The 19,091-nt window shown below is 44.1% G+C and overlaps 4 non-coding genes across 4 annotated transcripts; all 4 read right to left on the reverse strand.

The window, feature by feature from the left end:
- Positions 1–1,714: 1,714 nt before the first annotated feature.
- On the reverse strand, positions 1,715–1,785 carry trnag-gcc (transfer RNA glycine (anticodon GCC)). Its single transcript has one exon. It is a non-coding gene; the product is annotated as a tRNA-Gly (tRNA).
- Positions 1,786–1,998: 213 nt separating this feature from the next.
- trnas-aga (transfer RNA serine (anticodon AGA)) lies at positions 1,999–2,080 on the reverse strand. The gene has a single exon. It is a non-coding gene; the product is annotated as a tRNA-Ser (tRNA).
- Positions 2,081–3,984: 1,904 nt separating this feature from the next.
- Positions 3,985–4,055, reverse strand: trnag-gcc (transfer RNA glycine (anticodon GCC)). The gene has a single exon. It is a non-coding gene; the product is annotated as a tRNA-Gly (tRNA).
- A 213-nt stretch (positions 4,056–4,268) lies between these two features.
- On the reverse strand, positions 4,269–4,350 carry trnas-aga (transfer RNA serine (anticodon AGA)). The gene has a single exon. It is a non-coding gene; the product is annotated as a tRNA-Ser (tRNA).
- Between the last annotated feature and the right edge of the window lie 14,741 nt (positions 4,351–19,091).

Below are 19,091 nucleotides of genomic sequence, written 5' to 3' on the forward strand. Positions count from 1 at the left end.
ATGAAAATGCCACTTTGTTACACACAAAAAAAGAATCAACAACAGAGAAATGCCCACAAGCATTTGAAAAGCCACACCACGTCGCACTTGAAATAGCTCTTACATTAGTGGTAGACACAGGAATCGCCTTTTTATTTATGCTCTTACCAACACGATGGAAAGCAAAACAAAGCAAAGCAGAGCAAAACAAAACGAACAAACGAAAACCTTGCGTATAACGCCGTTACGTGCCCAAGCGGTATTGTACATCATCCTAGCACTGCACCCCGGGGCGTACGGTATATGGGAACGAGCACACGCCACGAATCGTCTCGAATCACTCCTTACAGCTGTAAGGCGCCTTGAAGCGTGCACCCCCAACATTCTTCTTTGCGCATGTGTGAAAGGTAAACTCTTGAGCAGACTCTGAACCAGCTCTAAGGAAACTAATCCGATTAGACGTTACTTTGACTCATCTTTTTACGCTCAGTGCTGGATTACTCAAACTCCAGCTAGGGTTAGGGTTAGCATTCCCACGCTACTTAGACACTTTGTTTACGCTCAGTGCTGGATTTTGGGAACTTCAGGATGAGTGGGAATTTTCTCCTATCTGTCAATTCTGTTTTGTTTTGGAGACTCTTGGCTGCCTATGTTGTACAGTGCAGCGTGAAGGAAACATTTTCCAAAACTGTGTCAGCTCAAAAGTTGTAAGAAAACCTCTCCAGCTGCTTTAACTCTCTTCATTTTTGTCATTTAATGTGACACTCGATGTATAACTGGAGCCTCACATATGCAAATGGTGAGGCTCCAGTTCGACACCCAGTTCGACACCACTTTACAGTATATGACAAAAGCATGGCAGACTGTGCCGGACCGGCAGATAACTTCCGCTTATTTTTACCATATTAAACATTGGAAATCCTCCCACTTGTATTTGTGACACTTGATTTTGGCTCCACCTAAGACACTCTTAAATCTTCAAACACTTTTCTCTTCTCCCGCAACACTCTTGTCTGTCGGCACTATGTGGCAGCGTTGCATGACAACCCCTCTCACCACGGAAAGGAACCTAACAGCTTTGGTAAGAGAGGAGAAAAGGACCTGGCCAGTACGGGGCTCGAGCCCGTGACCTTGGCGTTATTAGCACCACGCTTGAACCAACTGAGCTAACCGGCCTCACAACAGTGCTCCTCTCTGTGCTGCAAAAAATCGAACTCAGGGAATTTCTTTTGTCCTCCTTTGAATAGAAAGCCGTGTAATTCAGTGTACGGGCTTTCTCGTGCAGTTTCATGGTTCTTGTAACCCAAATCCTACACTGGCCTGAAGTGCCCCCCCATTTCACAGCATTTTTCAGCTGATTTAAAATGTACCTAAAGGAGAAGCATTATTGAAGACCATCAATTACCAAGAGCTTTTGTCAAAGGTTTTGGTGGTCATTTTGAATGACCACAGAGCGCTGTGACCTCGGTTTTACATCTCATCCAAAAGACAGCGCCCTTTTACAACACAGCATCTCCGTCACTATACTGGGGCATTGGGACCCGCACAGACCTCAGGGTGAGCGCCCCACCGCCGGCACCATTAACACCGCTTCCAGCTGGAAGCTTTGTTTTTCCCTGTAGCTCACCCTCATCCGGGTACTGACCTGGCTCACACCTGCTTAGCTTCAGTGGGTTTTTTGAGTTGCGAGTTGCAAGGGGATGCAAGTGATGGAGCCGCTCGCTGCAAAAGCCACTGCATTGGCCGGGAATCGAACCCGAGCCTCCCGCGTGGCAGGCGAGAATTCTACCACTGAACCACCAATGCTCAGTGCCTGGGTCTTCAAAAAAGACGCTTTTTTGGTGCTCTGTGCAAAACGCGTCGACATCTGCTTCCAGCTGCAAAATGCCATTCGCGGACGCTGAAGAACTTATTTCCAAGGAAGCGGGTACAAGCGATTGGGCGTTTTAAAACCACCAGGAACAGCAAAGAGGCGCGCTTCTTTGCTTGCGCCGAAACACACCGACTGGAGGCGGATAACGTAGTCGGCAGGATTCGAACCTGCGCGGGGAGACCCCAATGGATTTCTAGTCCATCGCCTTAACCACTCGGCCACGACTACAGCAAGCCCCACTGCCGCTGCGTTCTTGCTACAATCTTACCTGGATCGCGAGGCGCCGGCGGAAGCCTATTTCAAAGTCGTTCTCCGTTTCAAAAAAACATTTCCAAAATACAAGCCTTGCAGACAGACACGCCTCAGAGGACTTAAGGGTGGCTTCATGTCGGAATGATAAAGTCTCCCCGTCCGGACATGAAAATGCCACTTTGTTACACACAAAAAAAGAATCAACAACAGAGAAATGCCCACAAGCATTTGAAAAGCCGCACCACGTCGCACTTGAAATAGCTCTTACATTAGTGGTAGACGCAGGAATCGCCTTTTTATTTATGCTCTTACCAACGCGATGGAAAGCAAAACAAAGCAAAGCAGAGCAAAACAAAACGAACAAACGAAAACCTTGCGTATAACGCCGTTACGTGCCCAAGCGGAATTGTACATCATCCTAGCACTGCACCCCGGGGCGTACGGTATATGGGAACGAGCACACGCCACGAATCGTCTCGAATCACTCCCTACAGCTGTAAGGCGCCTTGAAGCGTGCACCCCCAACATTCTTCTTTGCGCATGTGTGAAAGGTAAACTCTTGAGCAGACTCTGAACCAGCTCTAAGGAAACTAATCCGATTAGACGTTACTTTGACTCATCTTTTTACGCTCAGTGCTGGATTGCTCAAACTCCAGCTAGGGTTAGGGTTAGCATTCCCACGCTACTTAGACACTTTGTTTACGCTCAGTGCTGGATTTTGGGAACTTCAGGATGAGTGGGAATTTTCTCCTATCTGTCAATTCTGTTTTGTTTTGGAGACTCTTGGCTGCTTATGTTGTACAGTGCAGCGTGAAGGAAACATTTTCCAAAACTGTGTCAGCTCAAAAGTTGTAAGAAAACCTCTCCAGCTGCTTTAACTCTCTTCATTTTTGTCATTTAATGTGACACTCGATGTATAACTGGAGCCTCACATATGCAAATGGTGAGGCTCCAGTTCGACACCCAGTTCGACACCACTTTACAGTATATGACAAAAGCATGGCAGACTGTGCCGGACCGGCAGATAACTTCCGCTTATTTTTACCATATTAAACATTGGAAATCCTCCCACTTGTATTTGTGACACTTGATTTTGGCTCCACCTAAGACACTCTTAAATCTTCAAACACTTTTCTCTTCTCCCGCAACACTCTTGTCTGTCGGCACTACGTGGCAGCGTTGCATGACAACCCCTCTCACCACGGAAAGGAACCTAACAGCTTTGGTAAGAGAGGAGAAAAGGACCTGGCCAGTATGGGGCTCGAACCCGGGACCTTGGCATTATTAGCACCACGCTCGAACCAACTGAGCTAACCGGCCTCACAACAGTGCTCCTCTCTGTGCTGCAAAAAATCGAACTCAGGGAATTTCTTTTGTCCTCCTTTGAATAGAAAGCCGTGTAATTCAGTGTTTGGGCTTTCTCGTGCAGTTTTTATGGTTCTTGTAACCCAAATCCTACACTGGCCTGAAGTGCCCCCCCATTTCACAGCATTTTTCAGCTGATTTAAAATGTACCTAAAGGAGAAGCATTATTGAAGACCATCAATTACCAAGAGCTTTTGTCAAAGGTTTTGGTGGTCATTTTGAATGACCACAGAGCGCTGTGACCTCGGTTTTACATCTCATCCAAAAGACAGCGCCCTTTTACAACACAGCATCTCCGTCACTATACTGGGGCATTGGGACCCGCACAGACCTCAGGGTGAGCGCCCCACCGCCGGCACCATTAACACCGCTTCCAACTGGAAGCTTTGTTTTTCCCTGTAGCTCACCCTCATCCGGGTACTGACCTGGCTCACACCTGCTTAGCTTCAGTGGGTTTTTTGAGTTGCGAGTTGCAAGGGGATGCAAGTGATGGAGCCGCTCGCTGCAAAAGCCACTGCATTGGCCGGGAATCGAACCCGAGCCTCCCGCGTGGCAGGCGAGAATTCTACCACTGAACCACCAATGCTCAGTGCCTGGGCCTTCAAAAAAGACGCTTTTTTGGTGGTCTGTGCAAAACGCGTCGACATCTGCTTCCAGCTGCAAAATGCCATTCGCGGACGCTGAAGAACTTATTTCCAAGGCAGCGGGTACAAGCGATTGGGCGTTTTAAAACCACCAGGAACAGCAAAGAGGCACGCTTCTTTGCTTGCGCCGAAACACACCGACTGGAGGCGGATAACGTAGTCGGCAGGATTCGAACCTGCGCGGGGAGACCCCAGTGGATTTCTAGTCCATCGCCTTAACCACTCGGCCACGACTACAGCAAGCCCCACTGCCGCTGCGTTCTTGCTACAATCTTACCTGGATCGCGAGGCGCCGGCGGAAGCCTATTTCAAAGTCGTTCTCCGTTTCAAAAAAACATTTCCAAAATACAAGCCTTGCAGACAGACACGCCTCAGAGGACTTAAGGGTGGCTTCATGTCGGAATGATAAAGTCTCCCCGTCCGGACATGAAAATGCCACTTTGTTACACACAAAAAAAGAATCAACAACAGAGAAATGCCCACAAGCATTTGAAAAGCCGCACCACGTCGCACTTGAAATAGCTCTTACATTAGTGGTAGACGCAGGAATCGCCTTTTTATTTACGCTCTTACCAACGCGATGGAAAGCAAAACAAAGCAAAGCAGAGCAAAACAAAACGAACAAACGAAAACCCTCACGTCCCGCACTTGCATATAACGCCGTTACGTGCCCAAGCGGTATTGTACGTCATCTTAGCACTGCACCCCGGGGCGTACGGTATATGGGAACGAGCACACGCCACGAATCATCTCGAATCGCTCCCTATAGCTGTAAGGCGCCTTGAAGCGTGCACCCCCAACATTCTTCTTTGCGCATCTGTGAAAGGTACACTCTTGAGCAAACTCTGAACCAGCTCTAAGGAAACTAATCCGATTAAACGTTACTTTGACTCATCCTTTAAGGGACCCTTGTTAATTGGAGAAATCAATGATTTCTAATGAATTCTGTATGCGTTAAAAGTCAGCTATACACAGTATAGCTGCTCATGATGTTTCCCGAGCCGAAACACAGTGCGTTTTTCCAAGCCATCTGACAAAGCCCGCCCACTGAAAACTGCAGCAGATCGTGTAAAGACGTTCAACTTTGTAACTACTGCACGCACAGGAAGCAGAATAAATTCCTCTTTTCAAACTGTCAAAGGTTTGCTTTGCGAACCCTGCAGGACATCGCACAATCTCTTTTGAACGGGGACAAACGATTTCTTATGGGGCGCAGTAAGTACAGACGTTTAAAAAGCTCCACTCATGCCGACGATGCAGCATGAAGGAGCGCAACCTAACTTTTGACAGACAAAAGCCGGGCGCCGCTACGAGCAATATGAAATCAAACTGACAGCACAGGGCGTTTCCCGCTGACTCAAAAGTGATCTCGACAGACGCTGTTCTCTGCATAAAGCCGAAAGAGCTAAAGAGCGTTTCTGTTGAGACGTAACAAGTTCGTTTCTTTCTACCATGATGTCACCACGACAAAATCTGTCTTTAAACACCTTGCTCTCGCTTTCGCTTTCGCCGATTGTATTGCAAGCCCGCGGAAGCTGGTGTAGTGTGCTCTCACGAGGCACCAGTTCTGTAGAGTTTGGGCATTTACGGGGACAATTATTAATTGTAGCTAAAAATTATTTTTGTGTAAGTCACAAAAATAATTATTTTAATGGCTTTAGAATCCAACTATGCGATATAACTCAAACAACGCACACACACAGGTACTAATACACGAGGATACATTTATTAATACATAGAATATGCATGTAAACCTAACAGATCTTATCGAGAGGGTTATCAGAATACAAAAGGTATATATTCATTCAGTTACAAAGAGTTACATATATCAAGAGGACATACGTTCAGTATATCATTCATCTAGACCGTTTCATAATTGAACTTGATTACAACTTCTACATTAGATACTCAAAACAAGTACATAACTCTTAGGAATTAAACTGATATCAACTGGTTGGGATAACAATGGAATTCTCGAGCTGTAATGCAGTGAAGTTGAATACTCATCCAATCTCTCGGGATTCAGATCTCCTGTGGGCACAAAGGAACAGTTGCAGGCTGTTGCTGTCCAATCCGCACTCTCTGGCTAGGTGCCAGGCTGTGCTGTGCTGCTTGCGACGGTGCGCTGCTGATGCTCACTGACCGGCTAGTTAGTGTTGGCTTTAACTAGCAAAGTTTGTGCACAGGAGAAAAGATGACTGTGGGTCCCAGCAGGTCAGGAAGAGGACCGATTCGTTCCTGATGAAGCGCTTGTTCTGAATAGTGATTCAGCTGTCCACAGTTCTGACCTGTTCATGAGGTTTGCTGCTGATGCTAACCTCGGGTGGATCCTCTGGTTACTCGTGGCAACCTCCGCTCTCGACTTTTAGAACAGAGGAAAGTACTGGCACTCAGACGCACTGGCCGTTCCGTGGTTGTCCGGGCTGAGTCTCAGGATGGTCAAGAGGCGCGCTGTGAGAATGTCCTGCCCTTGGGAGCCTTCTGCTCCTGGGCCGTCCTGCCATGGATTTGTCTTGCACCCCTGGAATTCTCCTTAGAATTCTCCTACTGGAATAGTCCTACTAGTTCTCCTTCTCCAGGCTCTCTGTTGCCTGTTTTTACCTGGAGGAACTTCAGCTTGTCATTGGCTGAAAGTTTAATGGGCATCAGAGTCCCACATGGGTTACATGGCCCTACCAATCCCTGACTGGTTGATCAAGGTGAGATATGAGTCACTTACTCCTGACACCTAGGAATGCAATCCAGATGTCCATCTGGCACTCCCTAGACAGATAGGCGCCAATGGATGACCATTGATCATGATAGCCAGGCTCAGCTAAGTGCATCCCCATTTGGGAGCTGTCCCTTATCAAAAGAAAACATCTTTAAATCAGCCTGCATGAATAGTTTCTCTGTGGTGCAGCCACAGAGATGAAGAGAGAGATGGGGCCTCATTTGGGAAAGCACAGCAACACTTAATTCTGTCTTATTAACAAGCATTGCCTCTACATATCCCCCCTTTTTGAAGGTCACGAGGTCCTGAGGCGTTGTTGCCTTCAAAACAAAACAGAGTTAAGTGATGTCCCTTGTCATTAGAACATTAACCTTAAATGTCCACATTACTCCTCGAGAATTCATACCGGAACCAGCATTGGGAACAAACAGAATGAATAACATCTGGAGTATGTATAAACAAGGTAGGAGACATCATCTCAGTCTAGGCATTACAAATCAGGAAGTTCACTGTCAGTATCTGATACCTCTGTAGGCAGATATTTGGGGAAGAGGTAACTTCCTTTCTTTTGAAATGCTACCTTTGACTCATTCGTGCTACCCGGAGTACATCTTGATGTAAGAGTACAGCATTCAGAGTACATTGTCAGTCATGATCCAGCTTCCCAGCACCAGTGTTACAATAACACCGGTTCCTGTTCCCAGCCCCCCTGATGAACCATGACACCTGTGTTGGGCACCTGCCAGGGTGGTTTGGAGGTTTGTTCCATTAAAGCAAACTAACTACCTGTACATCTTCAGGGCTTACTGTTTCTTGGATTTCTATCCAATTCAATAGTGTGGCACCTGAAGGCATCCACGACCTCAAGTTTGGTCTTATGTTGTCTGGTTGCAGACCGTACAGTGTTAAGTTACCATGCTGTACTATGGCCTCCTTGGGAACTTGCAGGAAACTGTTGGTTAGGTAGCTGCATTGTGGTAGCTGTATCATGCCTGTCACAAGTTATAGTGACAGTTAAATGTGGTGTGCTGACCAGCCATTTACTTCCCATCTGCTCTTCATGGGGTTCATTAACCTCCCTCTGCTCGTTAGTAGCTTTACACCCTTCATTGGTGGATCAGTTAGACACAGCCAATGGATAGCTTTGGTAGCCATACCCATCTCAAGATTTGGAACCGAATTCAATCTTGGATTGCCTTCTGGGTGAGCTATGAGCAATGGGTTTAATGTCACATACTCCTCTACTGAGAAGAGTGAAATCAAGTGGGTTAGGATTTGTGCTATGGCTAGACTGGCTACAGTGGCACTAAGCTCCCTTAACAGGTCTTGTGTCAACATTCTGGCCTGTTGCACACAAGCATAAACCCACTGTATAACACCAACAATCATGTCCACTAGGTGGGGGATAAGATTCAACCCTGTTGCATAGGAAGTTGCCTGTAGGGTTTTCCCTAAGCTTTCCAACTTTTGCTGCTGTTGATACAGTCTGTCACTACCCTCTGGCACCTCTGACACCTGCCTTCTTGGGGCAGTCAGGGTGAGAGTGCCAGTAGCACACAAACCTACCAGAAATAGCAAACACACAACAGTGGCGGCAGCAATCAGTCCTCCCAAAAGTCTTTTCGGGTGGCTGATCCCAGTCATCTCCTTCTGAGTGACTGTCCCCTTTCTAAGCTGGCGCAGCATGTACATGGTCTCTTTCTCAGTATGCCATGTGGCATCTTGGGCACCAACATCCTGGAAATCTGAGGAGATCTGACGCAGCTGCTGATGCTGCTCCTCCATTTCCAGGACATCTGCTTTTTCGATTTGTTCATGCCTGTGCTCTAGGAACCCTGCAGGGGGTGGTGCAGCGGTGGAGCATGCCTGACCCTTGGCTTAGTGGTTATCTGGAGCACCTGAGGGATCTGGGATTGTTACTCCATTCTCACTGTTCAGGTCCACCCTGCACACTTCCTGATTGAGGAATCCCTCTATCGGCATGTTTACAATCGTTCGCTGGACGTGGGTGTAGGACACCTGCTCGCTCCCCCCTTCCCTCTCTAGGGGTTCAGGGAGCTGCCCCAGCACTGGGATAGCTAGTTCACTGTCTTTGAACTCACCATCACCCACCAGGCCCATGTCAGTGCAGGCGGGGATTCTGACACCCCCCTTTTCCATGTTCTGCACTAACAGTCGGGTGGCTTGCCCATCCAGCTCCAGTCTGGCTGAACCACTGTTGGTCAGACTCAGACTGACAAACTGAGCTGGTGGCTGTAAGAAAACCGGCTTGGCTTTCATTCCCTGTCCCTTCTGGGGGACTGGGTGTATTGGCAACCCTGCCGTTGAGGCAGGAACAATCAGGTCAATCTCACTCAATACCTGGTAGTTGTGAGAAATAATGTTACCTGACTGCAGGTTCCCTGGGTCACAGCAGAGGGAATCTCTGTGAATCTCTCTCAAATTCCTCAAATTATCATATTCCCGCCCCTTATGCAAAACCAAATCCTCCTCCCATCCCAGTTTATCCTCGTTATTATAAACAAAATCCACCTAAATTTTCAACATAAAGCATTACACAAAATCAATACCTCAACACGCCATACTCAACAACGATAATTCACCAACAGCCAGAACATGTAACTCCACATTCTCAAATAGACCTCATTTCTATAGCCCCACCCCTTATGCAAAACCAACATCCCTCCCCTGTTCTCTCTATCCGCTGGCGTTTGTAATCGTTTTTATTTTCAAATAAATTTTAGCAAAGTCATGTATTTTAAAAATATTAAGATTTCTATATTTATGTCTTTATTTTGTGGTTTCATTAGTAACAAAGGCTAAACTTTCTTGGAAAAATGTATTTTATGTAAACCATGTTTGCTATTAATTCATTTATGGCTAGAATATGTTCATAGTCTTCCAATGAAAGGAGGGTTCCTTTCGCCATAGTCAGGTTGACATTAGAAGCTGGCCACGCCCGGACTGTTACACCAAAGCATTAGCATGTTAAAGCGATTTCATTGAGGAGTCTAGCTTTCTTAACTAGTAAGTACTGTACTTCCTTGGTTTTTGAGGGGGGGAGGTGTCTTTTGCTGGAAATCTCGCCCCCTTCTACTTTGAAAATACTTGTGAAACCGGTTTAATTCGCCACAGCCAGAACTCCCGCAGAGAGGGGGGTTGTATGCAGCGTATCGGTATACAGTAGATGGGAAAGCCAGAGCCGACCGCTACGCCGCCCACGTGTTATGCTCTTCGTTTATGTCTAAACCGGAACACATCATTATATCTCATTTTGTAGTTCTTAAAAAAAAAATCGTTTGCCCAGTCAAACAGTATTGTTGTTATTGTTTTTAACCTGTAAAGTGCTTTGAGGAGCCACCTTTAAAGGCGCCATATACAATAAAGTTCATTATTATTACTATTGTTAATTTGCTGGACAGAGAGGTGAACATTATTACACAGAAGACAAAGATAGCGATTTACGTTGCATTGTGCATTGTGCTGCTGTAATACAGTTTTAAATAATTAAAAGTCTAAACAGTATCAGCTTTATTTATGGGTTTTAAATAACGGCGATTTAAACGCGATTTAAATCAATATAAATGTTTATATTGTAACGCATAGGTGACTATTCATTGTTATTAAAATGACTTAAATTCGATCATGTTGTGATTAGAAATATACATTTGTTTGGTGCGAGTGAAGTTTTATTTAATCTCTGAGCCATATTGATTCTTATGGAAGCCAATTTCCGCCAGGGAGTAAAAAAAAAAAACACACTATGGTATTCTCTCCGATGCAGTGCAGTTAAAAACATATCTCTGATGCTGTTCCTAAATGAATATCGTTTATGACCATCAGACGCTTTATGCTCCTTTTCTTTTTAACAGTAGATTGAACAGGGAGAGGCATTTCATGATGTACTTTTAACTGATGAAACAACAGTGTCTCTGGAACAGTTTTCAACCACGTTGTTTTATAAAAAGGGGAGATATGTGAACAAGCAAAACCCAAAACAAACATGTACACCATACGTACGCGTACGCGTACGCGTACGCGTTACTGAAGCTAAAAGTTTAGCCTTTTCACTAATGTAACCACTAAATAAAGACATATAGAAATCCCTACATTACAGACTGTATATGGCTAGTATTGGTAGTTTAAAGAAAAAATACAGACCAGTATTCCACTTTCTCCCTAAACATTCTGACCATGTTACTCTTTACTGTTACTGACCATATTAAGTTTAAGTGCCTGTGGGCACTTTTCCTGTCCGTGGGAGGTGGACCGTCTTTCATTAGAAGGTTAGTCTGTTCTACTCTGAGAATGTAGCGGGGGTGGAAAGTGCCCGCGGTCATTTAATTAGTATTAAAATTCGCACTGATTCCCTTGCGAAGATACGGACATAGGAATATTTGTGTGTGGTCAAAAAAATGGCATAAAAACAACAAAGTGAAGGCTGTGAAAACATTCACAATGTACTTTATACACAAAGCAAGTGTTCTCATAACTTTAGGAGGTTTCGTGAAAATGCTACAGGCGTGCCAAAATCGTTTTTTTTAAATTCAAGGTGACTTTACCGCTGTTTTCATTTTCAGATTGTGAATCAAAAAAGGCATTTAATTAAACGCACGATTGCGATTTTAATCAATTACTGTATTGATTGAAAGATACATTCTGTACAGATACAGTACAGTCACATTCTCCTGTCGTCCAGTGGTGTAAAACGAATTAGCAGGTGCTTGAGATAACATCCCACTGAGTGGAATGTTCTCATTTGTTCTCAAGTGTAAAAAGAGGTGATAATTCTTAATAATTCCGTGTCGCATTAACTAACCTCTTCAGTTTATTCCGCCAGACAGTACATTATTATAATTATATCATTATTAAGTTGTTTAGATACGCAATTCCATATTATATTCCCTGTTAATCAAATTCTAAAAGTATGCATTTGTTAGATAACAAGCGAATTCACAGAAAAGGTTAAATACTATCACTTTTCACAAAGTATATAATCCTAATATGGTCAGAAGGAGCACGTAAAAATGTTTCCCAAATAACAACATGTAAGACTTTGATGCTTAAAATGTTTAGGGAGAAATGGAATACTGGTGTGTATTTTTTCTTTAAACTACCAAGACCAGCAATATACAGTACAGTTTACATACATTAATATGTTTATATTCCTAAATTAAAATCGTTTATGAGCATGTGAAAGGCATGGTGAATCGGAGATTCTCAAGAATTACATTGTATGATTAGAAATGAATGCGTGATCGGATCAACTAAATGCTGTGGTGTTACTTTTTGTCAATGAAAAAATAAACTATTTTCGTTTACAAAGACGGTTACAAAGAATGTGGACCAGGGTAATACTTTGAGCTTACAGCTTGTCCAAGGTCATTCATTATTAATACTCTTAGTAATATCTTCAGTAAAGACTTTGATGCATAAAATATTCCTGCATAATTAAAATATTTATGATAAAGGTGGTAGGTTGTGTACTTTTGTCCAACAGAACAATCTTGCTTTTATAAAATATACCGCCTTTTTAATGTTTAATGATTAACATGCTGTAATACACTGTTTAAATTTAAAGTCTAAAGAGTATACACCTTAAATTCTTAATTGAATAAAGATTGTCCCTCAGCAGTGATCAGGATTCAAAACCGACGTTTTCTGCTGACAGCTCAAATGCTGTACAGGAGAGGTTAACCTTTATTAGCTCCACCTGGCGATTTTACAAGGTGATTCCGGATACTATTAACATAATCTAATTTGCGTCCGGTATGATGCGGTATACTGCGAAACGCCCACCGTGTTATACCGCAGCGTACCCCGCTTGTTTTGAATGGCTGCATATGTATATAGACTCTATATATACATTTGGTGCATGCCACAATTTTGGATGGTGGTGGAGGAATAGGGATTTTCTCAACACAGCAGGGACTCCAGTTAAGAATGCTGGGTTTATCTCTGAACTGTTAGAAGCTTTGCAGCTACTGACTGAAGTAGCTGTGGTAATGTGTAAATCACATAATAAAGAAATGTTTCCAGTAACTCGAGGGAACAACTTTGCAGATGCAACTGTCAGGTGAGCAATACTTGTAGAACAGTAGTCTGAGACCTCTGTGAAGCAGAGAAATGGACATGGTTAGAAAAGATTGTGGGGCTGCATGATGATGGGGTGTGGAGCTGACAGCACACCAGACGCCCTGCATGCCCTCACAGCCTAATGCCCTTTATAGCCCGACAAATGCACTCTGTTGGACACCCAGGTGGGAGTCAAATGGTGTGCCGGTTACCCAAAACTGGGTGAGAACCGGGTTTGAAGCCGTAACCACTTATGTGGTATCTGGATGTAATGTTTATCAAAGGAACTCAACTACAGTTCAGGTGCGGGTGCAACAGCTCAAAAGGCCTGCTACTGAGGAACCTTTCAAACCTGGGAAATTGAAAATTGTAAAGGGAAACCTGGGCTCTTATAATCTGTTTTCCTGGTGGGTTGCTGCCACTGCCTCTGTGTCTACCAAACACTTGATAACAGAGATAAGCCCTCGGTGGGCACTGCCCTGCCCCTTGTATTATGATCAAGGAACACACTTCACAGGGAAGGTGTGTCAGGCTGTGGCTGCATTGTTCGGAGTGAGATGGACTGAGATCACCCTCAGTCTGCTGGAACAGTGGAATGAAGGAACAGATCTCTGAAAGATCGACTAGACATCAGACTGAAGGAACGCCATGGGATGCGGGCTGGATCAAACAGAACTGTGTAACAGCCTGTTTGATATCATCACGGGCCAATCAATGAAACTTCCTGGAGGGATGAATTTAGCTGGAGGAATGGATTGTTGAATTTGCTAATTCTCTATTGTAGTATTGTAGGTTGCTAGGACTTAGCAAAGCACATCTATGATGAAGAAAAATATATATCATAATTATAATCCAGATGATTGGGGCATTGGTACATGGCTACAGTCTGTGCTAGGAACATGGAGAGGGTCTCTGGTTCAATACATATTTGTGGGTCTGGTATTATTCGTTATGATCATATCGTTAATATCCTGTTTGAAAAACATGTGGACTAAAGCTGCTGCTTCTGTGCTAATTGTACACCCTGAAGGGATCATGAAGGTCAAAAAATGATTTCATGGGAAAGGTTCTCTTATCTAGTGGCAGAACCTGATGGGTAGAACAATATAGCTTTAAGGGGGGTTACCCTTGGGAGTGATTCCCCTAGATGCAAATGATTATTGTGGTTTGTTTGCTCATAATAAGATGTTTTGCAGGAACGGAACAAAGAGAAATTTTACAACTTCAGCTAGAATTGTTCTGCAAAACGTCACAGCTGAGGCAGGGGAACAATGTGTAGATTTTTCTAAGAGTTATTACCCAGTTGTTGACCAATCTGTTGACCAATGTTGACCAAAAAAGCCTAAGATTATACTGGGCTCCAGCCCACAGGGATTTACCTGTGCTGTAAGAACTAATGAGTGAATAAGGAGACTGGATTCTGGTGAAAGACTTCAGGAAAAACAAATGGTGTTCACTCAGGTGGAGGGGGCTGTACCAGGTGCTGCTGACCACTGCCACTGCTGTGAAGGTCACAGAAATGGTGCCCTGGATTCATGCTTCCCACTGTAAAAAGGTCACAAACGAACTGAGCAAAGCGCAGGAGTGATGTCTCCACAAGGACAGATGGGGATAACCTGCGTGGGACTGATGTGCACAGCCTTTTTCCTTTTTATGTAGAAGCCTGTCACCACCCCAAAAGAGGAAGAATCTAAACACGAAGCCTCTTTGTATACAAACTGGCTGAATGAAACTGATAATGAGGGGGATATGAGTAATTTGTGGTATAAATTTATAAATCATACTGTAAAGTTAAAGAAATTTAATGCATCTTGTTATATATGTGCTTTAATGCCTCATTCTACAGCCTCACCCATGCGACTTTTTATGAAATGTACTCTTTTATTAATATCACGTTAGAAGGCTTAGACGCTATCAAACAAGAATTAAGGGGAGTTAGATTAATGGTACTTCAGAACAGGTTCGTGCTGGACCTTCAAAATGCAGCATCTGGAGGAGTCTATGCTTTAGTAGGAGACTCCTGTTGTACATATATTCCAGCTAATGACGATGATTACGGAAATATTACGCTCGCTATTCAGCATTTGAAAGAACTAAAAGACAAGGTGAATAAAGAGAGAGGCATAAAAGATACACTGGCTTTTCTCTCCTGGTTAGAATCACTGTTTGGGCCAGGGGGAATGTTTTTCTTTTAAGTTACTAACACCGATTATAGGGGCTGTGATACTTGTCTTCCTGTTTTTATGTTGCTGTATGACATGTATTATTCCAATGCTTCGAAATATGGAAATATGGTACCTAGGGGGATAAACTGTTCATCCTTCCAGTCTGGAGAATTGGCAGCTGTCTGACGTCAGTAAGTGATCCTTAAAAAATTAATAGTTCCATGACAGTGTGCATCACCAGAAAATCAATTTCAATGCATTAAAACTCTTGTTATCCTTCTGATCATTGAAGTGTCATTGCCCCAGCACTGTATACTCTTACTTTTGACGCCTGTCTGAAGTTGGATCCATTTCTAAGAATGGTGACTCACATATCCTCATGCTCAACTTTGGCTCAACCACACAAACTATGAAGTTAATCATCTGCTTTTGCTCCAAGATTTGTGTTACTAGGCTCTCTCCTGGGGATCCTCGTGTTCAAACATTGCCCTTATTGTGGATGATCCATGACAGAATTCAGGGAATTCAGAATTCTGATACCTCAGCTCAGATTCTGACTGGGCAGACTGTCATTGCCTGGTGTGAATGTGTGCATATCTGTTTTTGTGCATGTTCTGTGGCCTGTTGTACAGTACATCACAAATGAAAGGGAAATGGAAAACTAAAATAAGACTCAAGTGTTTTATCTTTCATTAACAGTGTTTCATTAGTATCTATGCTAGATCCTGTCATCCACTGCTTACCACGACAGGCTCTAGCACGGGATAGCAGCTAATACATTTAACAATCTCACTGCACAATGTTGTATATTCAAGGGCTGATCTTCTGTACTTTTTCTTTCACTTTTCATTTCCTGGAAACTCAGTCCTGCCAGGAATAATCTGAGAACATAATCAATCTGAGTGAAATTCTAAGCAGAGGAAGATTGTTTTACAGAGTCAACAAGGTCTAATTCAAGGTCATCAGCACTAACAAGATTCTCTCTGGAGACAGGCGATAAGAAAATTGAAAGTGTGTATTGTTACACAACAGCAGAGACTATGAGTTATGCTATCATGAGAGTGGTGATGGATTTTTTTCATTGCTTAGTTTTGCAGGTTCTGTACATTTGAACATTCAAAGTGACTAAAGTAAAGGAGTTTTCCCTTTTTACCACATAATTCCCAAAGATCAACACTAATAGAAAGCCTAATTCCAGCCAAGATTCAATTACTCTCTCAGGCATCCCAGCAGTGGATTTCATGACTTCAGACAGCCATCTTTATCAGTGGAGAACTCAATGCTCTGAGGTTTACTGGCAGAGTCTCACACTGGGTAATATGTTGGTAAATAATGTCCTATGGAATTCTACTATTGATAAATTCTACTATGGAACTGCGATGTGTCCTGAAAAAATCTTCTATGATAGTGGTACAGTCCATCACACCCCACCTACAGCCTTTAAAAGAGAAAAAAAAAACTGACAACAACAAAGTAAGTCTGGTGTAATCAACTAGGTCTTGCAAACATACTTAACCTCTTCCAGCTACCAACATTACAAATGCTGTTTACACATTAGATGGTTATTTTTTGGCTTCTGATATTATGGTGGAAAAAGAGCCCTGGAATCTTTGTAGAAGGACAAAAGACGGAAAGAACAGGCAGTGTAACCATGGCGAAGAGAAGGGAAATATTGGAGAGAGCTTTTTTCATACACTTTTTAGCATTGTTTTTCCAGCCCAACAATGATCAACAAATATGGGCAGGCGTCCTGTGCCAAATCCAATCTACCTTTCTTCCAAGCATACAGGAATGTCAGTGAATTAAATATTGACATATGAAAATACCCAAAAATATGCAATCACACATATGCAGTTTGAGCAAACATAAGACAATACCCAAGTACCACAAACTACCAGGCATCATAAGCAGTTCAGGTGGGGAGCTGTGTCAGCATGCGTAGGCTGCAAAGGAACAAGTAATAGGTCTATTCCATGCTTAAAAGAGAAGAAAGAAAACACAACATTTCAGCCGTGGAGCCCTCACACCTGAAGAAGGCTCCACGGCCGAAACGTTGTGTTTTCTTTCTTCTCTTTTCATCTAGTGTCATTAGCCAGTTCCTGTCAAAATAAAATAGAAAAGGATAACATTCTAGAGAGAGTTTGAAATACCAAGGTACAATTTAAACCATATTTCTTCCACTACAACCACAATATTTTGGAGAGATCGCTGAGCCTAACTGTTCTGGCATGTCCGTTAGCCTCCGTCCTGCTTCAGCAATGAATGCAACGGGGCACATTCTGAGGGAGATGCGGTCAATCAGGTTGCAGGAAAACCATGCTATGCTTTTTTTTGAGATCCTGAAAAGGACAGAGGGGCCATGTATATGTGTGCAGCTGGATATGTTATTGCAGGTGGCGTAGCAAATTCTGCTGAAGCCCCACTGCCTGGTGTGGACGGTAGCTGTGCATGTTGCAGCAGAATTGTGCATGTGAGATCAAGGGGGCATGTCATGTGTTTGAGCACTTCACTCCCTTCCGGAAGCACGTGATTCCCTGAGTCCAAAAAATTTGTAAGTTCTTTGGATGACCTGTGGACCGATCTTTCACGATGAAGAATTCCTTAAGAAGAATAGATCTCGGCCCACCATCCCAATGCCTCCATCTGAAAACAGCAACCTCCCACTGCCCTTAGTCTGCAAGGCAGTCCTTTCAAGTGCGATGATGACGCCGGGACCTTCGTTGCCTATTGTACGAGCTGAACTTTTGTGCTCATCAATTCAAGGCTCTTTCCATCAACTCATCTTGTCTTTTGACGCTTCATGTTTCGTACTCCTTTGACTATCGGCATATCGGGTGACTGCAAACACTGAAGTTCTTGCTTACGGAGTGTGGAACAGTGTTTTCAAGTGATCGCTGTTCTGTCATGTTGACGCCGAGTGAATCTTTCTTTGGCAACATGGGCAGGCTGACAGCAGCGCGAGCTAAAGTAATGGCAAATTTCTTGACTTATTTCTGAATGTGAATGTTCTTTAGAAAAGGGATGCGGCGTTGCTTCTCCCCCGTGTAAAGGTCACGCATTCCAGACGTGGTTATGAGCGAACAGTTGCCGCAAGTGTTTGAAAAGAGCAAGAGAGGAAGCAGCCCTGCCCCGTGTGAGGATCAAACTCAGGACCTTCAGACAATGAGACTGACGCGCTACCAACTACGCCAACGAGGCCAGCTGCAGTACACAGCTGGAAAGTTTGCCTCATATGGATTTCAGTCGCCCGTTCCCTAATCTTTAGACGCCCTCTGCTGGATGTTGCATTTGCCTTTTGATCTCACCGATACTTTTTTGGTCTGTTTCTGTTGCGAGTCCGTTTTTCAGATCTCACCTAGCACAAGTCTCTCTGGCTGAAGTGGCCTCTCTGCTTCAGCATCGTGCCCTCACTCAGCCATTAAAAACGTCACTCGGACTTCTGACATGCTGACATGAAATGTCAAGAGAGAGTGGCGGAGACGCTTAAGGCAGAGAGAAGATGAAGAGGGGGCGTGGCTGCAAAATGATTGACAGCTGCATGACGCTCTCCATGCAAGGCGTGACCACAGGCTAAAGGACACCTTTCGGCACATCAAGCTCTAAGCACACACCTGGAGGACGTGGGAAATGATCCTGTTATCTCTCGCATGCAAAGCGAGCGCTGTACCATGCAAGCTAACCCCCCTCGCTGGGGTTATGCCTCGGTGTCACCTAGTGCCGCTTGTTCCCCTCTTACCGGGTGCAGTTCACTGCCCTTCGTCTGCAAGGCAGTCGTGTAATTGCAGCTTTCTTGACTTATTGATGAAGGTCTGACTGGACGAGCGAATGACGCCTCTCCCCCGTCCTCAAGCTCGCTGACAGAATAAAATGGAAAGTGCTGCCGTGGCTCATTGGTTTAGGGGTATGAGTCTCGCTTAGGGTGCGGGAGGTCCTGGGTTCAACTCCTGGATGAGCCCTTGTGTGTTCTTTTTGTCCTCGTCCACAAGACTGGGAACTGCATGGGCGAATGTGAAGAAGATCCTTCT

This window comes from Lepisosteus oculatus, unplaced genomic scaffold, assembly GCF_040954835.1.
Source record: "Lepisosteus oculatus isolate fLepOcu1 unplaced genomic scaffold, fLepOcu1.hap2 HAP2_SCAFFOLD_40, whole genome shotgun sequence".
Classification (NCBI taxonomy): domain Eukaryota; kingdom Metazoa; phylum Chordata; class Actinopteri; order Semionotiformes; family Lepisosteidae; genus Lepisosteus; species Lepisosteus oculatus.